The sequence below is a fragment of the Bos indicus genome, chromosome 6 (genome assembly GCF_029378745.1).
Source record: "Bos indicus isolate NIAB-ARS_2022 breed Sahiwal x Tharparkar chromosome 6, NIAB-ARS_B.indTharparkar_mat_pri_1.0, whole genome shotgun sequence".
Classification (NCBI taxonomy): domain Eukaryota; kingdom Metazoa; phylum Chordata; class Mammalia; order Artiodactyla; family Bovidae; genus Bos; species Bos indicus.
In genome coordinates, this window is record NC_091765.1 from 110,144,653 (window position 1) to 110,155,171 (window position 10,519).

General features: G+C 40.9%; 1 long non-coding RNA gene across 1 annotated transcript in view; it reads left to right on the forward strand.

The window, feature by feature from the left end:
- Positions 1 to 9,621, forward strand: part of LOC139183680 (uncharacterized) — a 46,814-nt gene extending 37,193 nt beyond the window's left edge. The window contains exons 3-5 of the long non-coding RNA XR_011567275.1: positions 6,299 to 6,418; positions 6,817 to 6,911; positions 7,612 to 9,621. This is a non-coding gene — a long non-coding RNA (uncharacterized lncRNA). The remainder of the gene's footprint in view (positions 1 to 6,298; positions 6,419 to 6,816; positions 6,912 to 7,611) is intronic.
- Positions 9,622 to 10,519: the final 898 nt, after the last annotated feature.

Consider the following 10,519-nt stretch of genomic DNA (forward strand, 5'->3'; position numbering starts at 1 on the left):
CCTTGGACAATATTATACTAATTATTATAACCCCAGTTTTTGCATTAATATTCTATTATTATATCTCTTACAAAAGAAAAACAAAAGGAGGCTTAATAAGGTTGACTAGTTGTCCAGGGTCACAAATGTAGTAGGTGGCAATGCATGTGTGCTCAGTTATGTCCAACTCTGCAACCCCATGGACTATAGCCCACCAGGCTTCTCTGTCCATGGGATTTTCCCAGCAAGAATACTGGAGTAGGTAGACATTTCCTCCTTCACAGGATCTGCCTGACCCAGGGACCACACTCATGTATCCTGCATTGCAGGTGAACACTTTACCACTGAGTCACCAGGGAATCCCAGGAAGTGGCAATAGTCTGTTTATAGGAGGTTTTAATGAAACAAGTGAATATTTTTGTTTAAATAACCACTACTTACTTACCACAAAGTCAGTTAGGAAGATGCCACAGAAACGGAATAATTTATTACCAAAGATCAAGTCAAGCAGACATCAGTTGGCTCCCCATCATTTATTAAGAGAAAACAGGCTTGCTCAGATGTCATTCTTTTTTTCTCTGAAAGTCTAATACAATTCCCAGGATTTTGTCAAGTCCAAGAGTCTTTTGTTCATTGCTCATTGTCATCTCTCAACTGGTGTGTGTGTTGTCGCTTCAGTCGTGTCCAACTCTTTACGATCCCATGGACTGTAGCCCGCAAAACTCCTCTGTCCATGAGATTCTCCAGGCAAGAATACTGGAGTGGGTTGCCATATCTTCCTCCAGGGGAATCTTCCTGACCCAGAGATTGAACCTGAGTCTCTTAAGCCTCCTGCATTGGCAGGTGGATTCTTTACCACTAGCACCTGCTGAAACTCCCTCAACTGGTACCCTATTCTTTTTAACCTCTTAGAAATTACTTTTGGCATACAAAAAGCTGTACTTATTTAATGTACGTAATCTGATGTATTTGAAGACAGATACACACCCATGAAATTATCACCACATTCTGTGCCATAAACATATCCAATACCTTCAAATATTTTCTCCCATCTTCTTCATTTAGTATTTTTTTGTAAATTAATTTATTTATTTTAATTGGAGGCTAATTACTTTACAATATTGCAGTGTTTTTTTTTGCCATACATTCACATGAATCAGTCACAGGTGTACATGTGTCCCCATCCTGAACATCCCTCCCACCTCCCTCCCCATCCCATCCCTCAGGGTCATCCTAGTGCACCAGCCCTGAGCGCCCTGTCTCATGCATTGAAGCCGGACTGGCAATCTGTTTCACATATGATAATATACATGTTTCAATGCTATTCTCACAAATCATCCCACCCTCGCCTTCTCCCACAGAGTCCAAAAGTCTGTTCTTTACATCTGTGTCTCTTTCGCTGTCTCGCATATAGGGTCATCATTACCATCTTTCCAAATTCCATATATATGCATTAATATATCGTATTGCTGTTTTTCTTTCTGACTTACTTCACTCTGTATAATAGGCTCCAGTTTCTTCTACCTCATTAGAACTGATTCAGAAGCATATGATAAAAGCACACCATTAGATTTACCCTCTCAGCAAAATTGTATGTATACAATGCAGCGCTGTTAACTACAGGCCTTGTGTTTGCAAATCTCTAGGTCTTATTTATCTTGCTTAACTGAATCTGTGTACCCTCTGATCAACAGCTGTTTTCTTTCTTTGTCCGAGTTAGCCTCAGTCATAGAACATTGCTTCTTTGCTTAGATTTTCCCAAAGTACCATTTACAGAAGGCATTCGTGTGGAGGAGAATTTTACAGGAGATTTGAGTTCAATGGCAGACATGTGGAGCTGTGCAAGAGGAGAGCAGAACTCACAGCTGAATGCCAATGGTTAAATAGTACTCTTATTTAAAAGCTCCTTCACTCACACCTGCCACGGGTAGTTCTCAATTCTTTATTCCTTCCTTCCTCTCCTGCCTCCCTCTCTCCTTTCTTTCTTGTTTTCTTTTCTTCCCCTGCCTTCAGAGTTTCATCTTCATTTCTCTCTCCACCTTCCTTCTCTTACACTCAAGAATTCCTCAGCAGCTCTGATGCAAGGTATTTTATTGATCTCTGTATTTCACTCTGGCACATTTTGATTTGTCCCCAAACATTCCAATTAAGGTGAGCTCTAATATAAGAGAGTCTGTTCCCCAGGAGTGGAATCCAATCAACCTCGATTACTGTGGGTTTGCTCCTTTTTATCTCTCTTTTCACTGTCTCCACCTTCTTCCTTCCTCTTTTACCATGCTTTAAGTAGATATAAATGTATGAAGATGTGTATTTCTTGAGGAAAAATCGATACTGTCCTTTGATAACTGCTTTGAGTTTGTGTTTCTTTTTTCCCCTACCCTTCAATCCATGAAGTTGAGCTTTGATGTCTGTGGCTAAATCTAAAGCCTCATCATTCATCAAGTCAGTATGAAAATAGGCTTATAAAAATCACACAACCGCCTTGTGAACTGCAGTTCTGTCAAGCCAATGTGGCTCACCTGTCAGGTTTAATATGGCAGGCTGAGATAGGTCTGTCCTTTGATTTCATGCTGCCTCAGGTAAGGATGACAGTGACATTATATTTTCAGTTTGTATGTATATTATGAGGAAATATCAGCCTTCACCCAACTCACCTACTTGTGTCTTTGACCTTTCCTGCCTTCTAGTCATTCCTACCTTCTGGCACTGAATAAGTCCTCATAGGGCACAACCATGATTTTTCCACTTCTGAACTCATGAATTTTCCATAACTCAGCTTCTAAACATGGAGCCAGAGGACTTGGCATTGTATCTTGACTTCTCATCCAGGATTCTGTGACTTTGGGTAAATCACTTCCATCACTGAATTTTTATGTCCATATCTTTAAAATGAAAGTGCAAGTGTGAGTCGCTCAGTTGTGTCCGATTCTTTGCAGCCCCATGGACTGTGTCTTGCCAGACTTCTCTGTCCATGGAATTCTCCAGGTAAGAATGCTGTGGGTATCCAGGCAAGAGAGTGGATAGCCATTCCCTTCTCCAGGGGATCTTCCTGACCCAGGGATCAATTCTGAGTCTCCCGCATTTCAGGCAGATTCTTTATTGTCTGAGACACAAGGAAAGGATGAATTGGCAACACTGACTCAATGGACATGAGTAAATTCCAGGAGGTAGTGAAGAACAGGGAAGCCTGGCTCGCTGCAGTCCATGAGGTCACAAAGACTCATCCATGACTTAGTGACTTAATAAAAATAATTTTTAGAATGGGCACATTCTCGGACTGTGAGAGGTTTATTGTGAAGATCCACTTTTGAAATATGTTCAAGAGCTTATAAACGCAAACAAATTATGCAATGTAAGTTGTAATTCTCACAGGATGAAACAACTCTCTAAGTCTTTTGTTTGAAGCTTAAATTATGTATCTACTCATATCTTAAACTTTCTATCATCTTACATTCAAAGTGAAAAGTTTGTGCAGAGGACAGAGCACTGGCAAGTACACTTTACAGTGCAATTTACAATGATCTATTACAGTGGATCCTGTGTTTCATGAGCTATATGACCTTGGAAGAGATAGACAGTGTTACTAATTGTACATCTCAACACCAATGAAGTGCTTACTTCTATAAACATACCTACATTCCAGTATTATCTGTTAAGTTATATAGAATAATGGTAAATAATTAAAGTCTATCAAACAAAAAATCAAGTTTATATTCCTTTAGAGGGTCCCACTGTGCCTAGCAAATTCTTAGATACATAGTAACTTTGCAAACTCCATAAATCCAATGCAAGAATTCACTCTCTTCTTGCCACAGCACTGTTCTCAGCTTAGTGGATAGTCTCAATCTCCTAACTCTAGAAACATTTATGACATTTTCCACACTTCCTTCTCCTTCTTCATCTACTGTCAGTCACCAAATCCTGTGGATTCTACTAACTCAGTATCTTTGAAATTCCCCTGCTCTTTACTGCTACCTCTTTTTATTAGATCTTCAAAACTTGTTTTCTGATTGACTTCACCACACTTCTTTCTGGTCTTTCCTATTTAAATTTATTTTCATCGTGTTATGCCACCTATCACTTGGTTATTGAAGTGACCATTTTCGTATAGAAATCTAATATGACTTTTTCCTACTGTGGACGTACTGTGCTGTTGCTTGAGTTTGAAACCAAACTGTCTGAGATTCTGCCACTTTTTATCTCTGTGGCCTCAGTGGAATTATCTCCGTTTGTCAATTTCTTTCTGTGGCGACCACGAGTGTGTGCCTTTCAGATCTCCAGCTGCATGGGGCTCAGATGGACTGATGGGCCTGGGTGTTGCACTCTGAAATACAGAGTACCATGCTTTCCACAGGCTCCACTGAGAAGTGACTGAAAACAGAAGGGCTTCTGAAGCAGGCATATTTCTGGGGTACACAGCATTCCTCTGAAAGTGATGTCTGGTCTGAAAACATCCCACTGGCTTTGCGGAACATCCTCAGATTCACTACAGTGTTAAACTCTTTCCCTCAGTATTTCTTCCTTCCTTTTCTTCTTCACAAAGGCTAGCCCTGCATTGTGGTCTGCGCAGCTCCACCAACCTTCACTGATCCATTTCCTTTTCCCTCACAGATATTTCCTGTAATGAACTTCTTACATATTGAATTCTGTCTTGATATTTTGCTTCTTAGAGGATCTAGACTAATCCACTTCATCTGTAAAATAAATGTAACTGTAGTGTCTTCTTCATAGGAATATGATGAGTATCAAATAGCATATGGATATAAAACACTATAAAATAGCTTGCTGCTATTATGATCATTATTTTCTACTTACTCAACACAGCATACTGTATCATGTATCAGTTATATATACACATATACACTCCTCTGCCAAAAAGAGAATCCCTTTTATTCCAGTCATGCAGAGTAACAACTTATCCATCAGGCCAAGCTCTTTACTCATCATCTATGTCATGCCTTCTTTAGCTCATCTTTTTGTTGTTGATGTTTTCCTCTAGCCCTGGGTATATCACTCTCCTACTACTTACATTAGCACTAATCACATTGTTTGGCCACTAATTAACGTGGCTACCTGTAGACTCTGAGTTCGTTAATGGTCTGTGTTTTGTCATACCTACTTGTGGTGTTGATAGTACTGTGCACATTTTAGAGGCTAACATAGTAGGTTTTAAACAATACATTGAGCAAATGAATGCCTGTAAAAATGTATCATGTTGATTTGGTAGCAATATAAGGGATAAAAGAAGCCATGATATCACTCATGCTGTGACATCTGGTTTCCTTTGTTTGACTAAAATCTGTTACACGTGGAACTTCTTAAATTGTTCAGTATCAACCAAGTTAAATAGCTGTCCTTGGTTTTAGTAGAAAGGCACCTTAATAAAAAATAGATGCTATTCTTCCATAAATCACTTTGTCCTTCTACAAGTGTCTTCAGGCTCTAACAAGTTATAATTCTAAGTCAAAGTCAGGCAAAAGCTGCTGAAAACTCAACATTAGTCTTAGTTTCATATTTTTATCCTGAGCCTTCAACAAGGAGTTTAATACAGGCTCGAGAGGATAAGGCTGGAGCAATGTAGTTCCTTCAATCTTTCAATGTAGTTCTATCCCAATCTTTGCCCCATATTCCTGTCCAGTTGATTCTACTTTTAGTGTGCATTTATACTCCAAATTATACCTTCTTATATGAAAACTAGTAAATGAGTAATTGGAAGGAGGTGAGGTCAGAGAGATAACAAAGAGCTAAATTGAGAACATTTTAAAGACCCTGGATTGTACCCCAAGTGAGATAAAGAAACGCTGAAGGCCTGTTTTCAAGGTTTCCAGGTACACACCTAGAATCACAAACTTTTATGTTCCTCAGTAAAATGAACACGTGGATCTAGGAACCAGTGGGTAGGCAGGCATGGCACTTTAACTATCACTCCCAGTGATCCACTTGGAGAATTTAAGCTTCCTTTTCCTGCAACTGTACACTCTGCAATGGTATGGATTCTAATTTGTAAAGTGGGAACATTTCTACAAGTGGGAAAAACAAGAGTTTTACATTGAGCTATGGTTTGTGCCCAGGAGCTTCAGGTTTCTTGCATCCAGGGACAGCAGATAAGAGGGCTCTACAGTCCATGGAATTCTCTAGGACAGAATGCTGGAGTGGGTAGCCTTTTCCTTCTCCAACAGAGATGGTAGCTGAAGGAAAAGGGGATGCAGATTGGAGAAAGGAAGATGGAGATGAGTATTAGTTGTGGCCCCAAGACTAATTACCTAGACAAGAATTGTAGGTTTTCTCACTAACATCTCTCTTTTAAATTCCCTCTCAGGAATCCAGGAGGAGTTACCCCTCCACCATTCAGTGGATATGACTGTCCTTTGGGAAATGCTGATGCATCATACAGACCTTCCTTCAAAGAAGGACTTACTGCCTTACTCCTGGACATGCTGTAAGTACACAGCTTTCAGTGTCTGAAACTATGGTGGTGGTGATTTAGTCGCTAAGTTGTGCCTGACTCTTGTGACCCCACGGACTGCAGCCTGCGAGGCTCCTCCGTCCCTGGGATTCTCTAGGCAAGAATACTGGAGTGGGCTGCCGTCTCCTTCTCCAGGGGCCCAAAACTATAGATCTTGCCTTACCAGGCCCATCTTTCTCAAAGGCATGCTTTTCCCAGAGACGCCCATTTCAATGGCTGATTGAGATGGAAGAGTAATGGTCCAGTGTGGGGCAGTTGTAATAGGATATTGTCTACCCAGAGTTTCCTGTGTGCTGAGTAGAGTTTATCAAAACCATATTTCAGCTGTACATCTCCCTCTGCCTGATCCTGCTTCCCTTCTCTTTCTACAGGCGTTGGTCACAAAGGCTTCTATAACAAATATGCCACTTGATAAACTTTGTCTGAATCTGTTTATCAAGAAGCACAACCTGTGACAGATCAACAGGTGACTTCTGTTTCATGAATGGCCTTTTTTTGTTGTTTTCTGATAACCACTTATGGGTATCAATATCCAAATCTTAGAGGCACATGGGTGAATTGGGGCTGGAGATAGCTCAGTTGGCCCAGACTAAATATCTAGAAAACATGAGACTCTCGGGCTAATTTTAGATGCGTGGAGAGAAAGAAAGGCAAAAAAGAAGAGGAGGTGAGTCAGAAAATGGTATAAGGCTGGGACTACATGGGGTGGAGCAAGTCACTGAAAAAAATTTGGGTGCTGATGTGGTCAAAAGAATGACTTTTAGTAGAAGAATATCTGACAAATATTGTGTTTTTACACAATGTAAATACACATTTATGTTGTATGGTTTATCTGAAATAAGTTGTTCCTTCATCTTTGTGTTTGCATGCTGTTTCTTCAGTTCTGTCCTTCATCTTCAATATCCTGTAAAAGTCTGTCATATAAAGAAGCTTTACATGATAATTGTGGGGAGACTGAATTATGCCTGGATTAGTATCGTATAGAGCAGGGAGCAAGCTGATCCATTAACGTATCAAATTCATTGGAATTGGGAACTCAGAGTCATAGGGGACCGTGGTGACACAAACTCTAGGAGTCGGGATTGAATCACATCTAAATCTTAAGCAGTACTTGGTTTATATCTATTCACTTATTTGTTTTATTCTCTGATTGTGCTTTCTTACAGTGGTTCCCATCATGCAACATAATGGCATATTCATAAATAACACTTCTGAAATGTTTGTGGAATAAATGTATATGGATATACATTAGTATACTTGGTTGTACAAGTATCTTTCTTCCTACTCAACTATGAACCTCAGTGAATCTGAGCCACTTATTTTTTTATTACCCAAAGTGCCTAAAACAATGCTTGGCTCACAGTAAATCAGTTACTTGTTGAGAAGAATTCCTTAAAGCTGAATGTCATCTCAAAGCAAGACACTGATGCCAGCTATCAATTTACTGCCTTTCAGCTCTTCATCTACCCTTCATTGCCTACTCTATGATGATAGAGATGACTTCTGTGAATGTTCCTTCTTCGCTGCCTGGCACAGTGCCCAGTTCTGTTAGTAGAGGGAACTGGGAAGGCACTGCAGGAGGAAGAGTTGCTTCTTGGCTCTGGTGTGCTCACTTATCAGGATCTAATTTTGCACTGACGTACCCAGCACCTGGTCCCTACAGCATGCATAGCTTCTCAGGACCCGGCTCCTGTGGTGCATACTGGTCAAGCCCACCCAGTGGCCAGCAGCTTCCCTCAGCAGCTGCTCTTCATCATATACCCTGATCAAGTGAGGTTTATCCCAGAAATGGAAGAACTCTTCAACATATGTAAATCAATCAATGTGATAAACCGTATTAACAAACTGAAGAATAAAAACCATATGATTATCTCAGTTGATGCAGAAAATGCTTTTGACAAAATTCAGCATCCATTTATGATAAAAAAAATTTCTGGAAAGTGGGCATAGAGGAAACATACTTCAGTGTAATAAAGGCCATATGACAAGTCCACAGGAAACAGCATTCTCAACAGTGGAAAAACTGAAAGCATCTCCTTCCTCTAAGATCAGGGATAAGATAAAGGTGTCCATTCTCTCCACTTTCATTCAACATAGTTTTGGAAGTCGTAGCCATGGTAATCAGAGAAGGAAAATGAAATAAAAGTAACCTTGGGTAGGTTTACAGTTGAATGCCTCCAATGAGATACCTACTTGTGAACCGTCTTTCTCAGGACCTTCAAAGATGGCTTTCTAGCAAGTTTTAGAAGAGGGATTTTCAGAAATTTCCCCTGGCATGGCAGTACAGAGATATCTCTGTCATCTAGTGAGTTGCTAGCATGCCCTTTCTGAGAAAGTCTGGATCTCAGCCCTGAGGGTCTTCTGTCTCAGTCCTGGAGACACCAGTTGGTCTTTATACTTGAAATTCCTGTATTCTTTAGCATTCACTCTACTTATTGCTGGGCTTCCCAGCTGTTGCTAGTGGTAAAGATACTGACTGCAATTCAGGAGCTGCAGGAGCTGTGAGTTTGATCCCTGGGTCAGGAAGATTGCCTGGAGGAGGAACTGGCAACCCACTCCAGTTTTTTTTGCTGGAAAATCCCATGGAGAGAGGAGTCTGGCAGACTACAGTCCATAGGGTTGCATAGGGTTGGACACAACTGACTTAGTACACACACATGCTCCTTACTGTCAGTATGTAATTATTTCAAACCCCTTTTATAATGAGGTTCTTTATATTAAAATTTACCCTTTACCCTAAGTCACTGTGAGATTTCTGTCTCCTGATTAGATACTGACTATATAGTAACAAACTCAAGACAACTCTGAATGGAAAATTCACTTTTCCACATATTTATAAATTTCAGATATTTTTCACAGGGTCCACAGAATTCAGCAAACTTAAAATCTAGAGGAAATTCAGATTAATGCACTGTTCTCTAAAGTAGTAATAGAATTCATAGATCAATTATCCAGAAATATAAGCATGTATGTCAAATGTATTAAAAGATGTGAATGCTAGGTACAAAGAAATAGATTTTGGTTTTGGCTTTAGCTATGAGACTTTCTCTGGAGAAGGCAATGGCACGCCACTCCAGTACTCTTGCCTGGAAAATCCCACGGACGGAGGAGCCTGGTAGGCTGCAGTCCATGGGGTCGCTAAGAGTTGGACATGACTGAGCGACTTCACTTTCACTTTTCACTTTCATGCACTGGAGAAGGAAATGGCAACCCACTCCAGTGTTCTTGCCTGGAGAGTCCCAGGGATGGAGGAGCCTGGTGGGCTGCCATCTATGGGGTCGCACAGAGTCGGACACGACTGAAGTGACTTAGCAGTAGCAACAGCAGCAGCACAGCATGAGACTTTCTCAGAACCTATATCATGCAAATGTGAAATATGAACTTCTGAGGGGTGGATGCCATACCAATGGTTTCCAAAGTCTATTTAGCCACATTCTCTGACCTTAGCATCTTACCAAACATGTGGTTCTCAGATGTGTGCTGAAAAGCTGCCTGTAGGATTGTCTGGTAGGTGGTTCACATATCAGCCTCAGAATCACCTGAGAAATAGTTGGAAATGCAAATTCTAGGGCCCAGCCCATCTTTCTGAATCAGAAGCTCTGAGTGTGAAGTCTATCAATCTGTATTTTAAAAATGTCTCTAAGTGATTCTATCTACACCCATAGATATGCACTCAAGTTTGATTCATTGATTTAACTCACTGCTGCTGCTGCTGCTAAGTCGCATCAGTAGTGTCCGACTCTGTGTGATCCCTTAGATGGCAGCCCACAAGGCTCCTCTGTCCCTGGGATTCTCCAGGCAAGAACACTGGAGTGGGTTACCATTTCCTTCTCCAATGCATGAAAGTGAAAAGTGAAAGTGAAGTCTCTCAGTTGTGTCCAACTCTCTGCGACCCCATGAACTGTAGCCTACAAGGCTCCTCCTTCCATGGGATTTTCCAGGTAAGAGTACTGGAGTGGGTTGCCACTGCCTTCTCCAGATTTAAGTTCAGCTCAGTTCAGTCGCTCAGTCATGTCTGATTCTCTGCGACCCCATGAATCACAGCGTGCCAGGCCTCCATGTCCATCACCATCT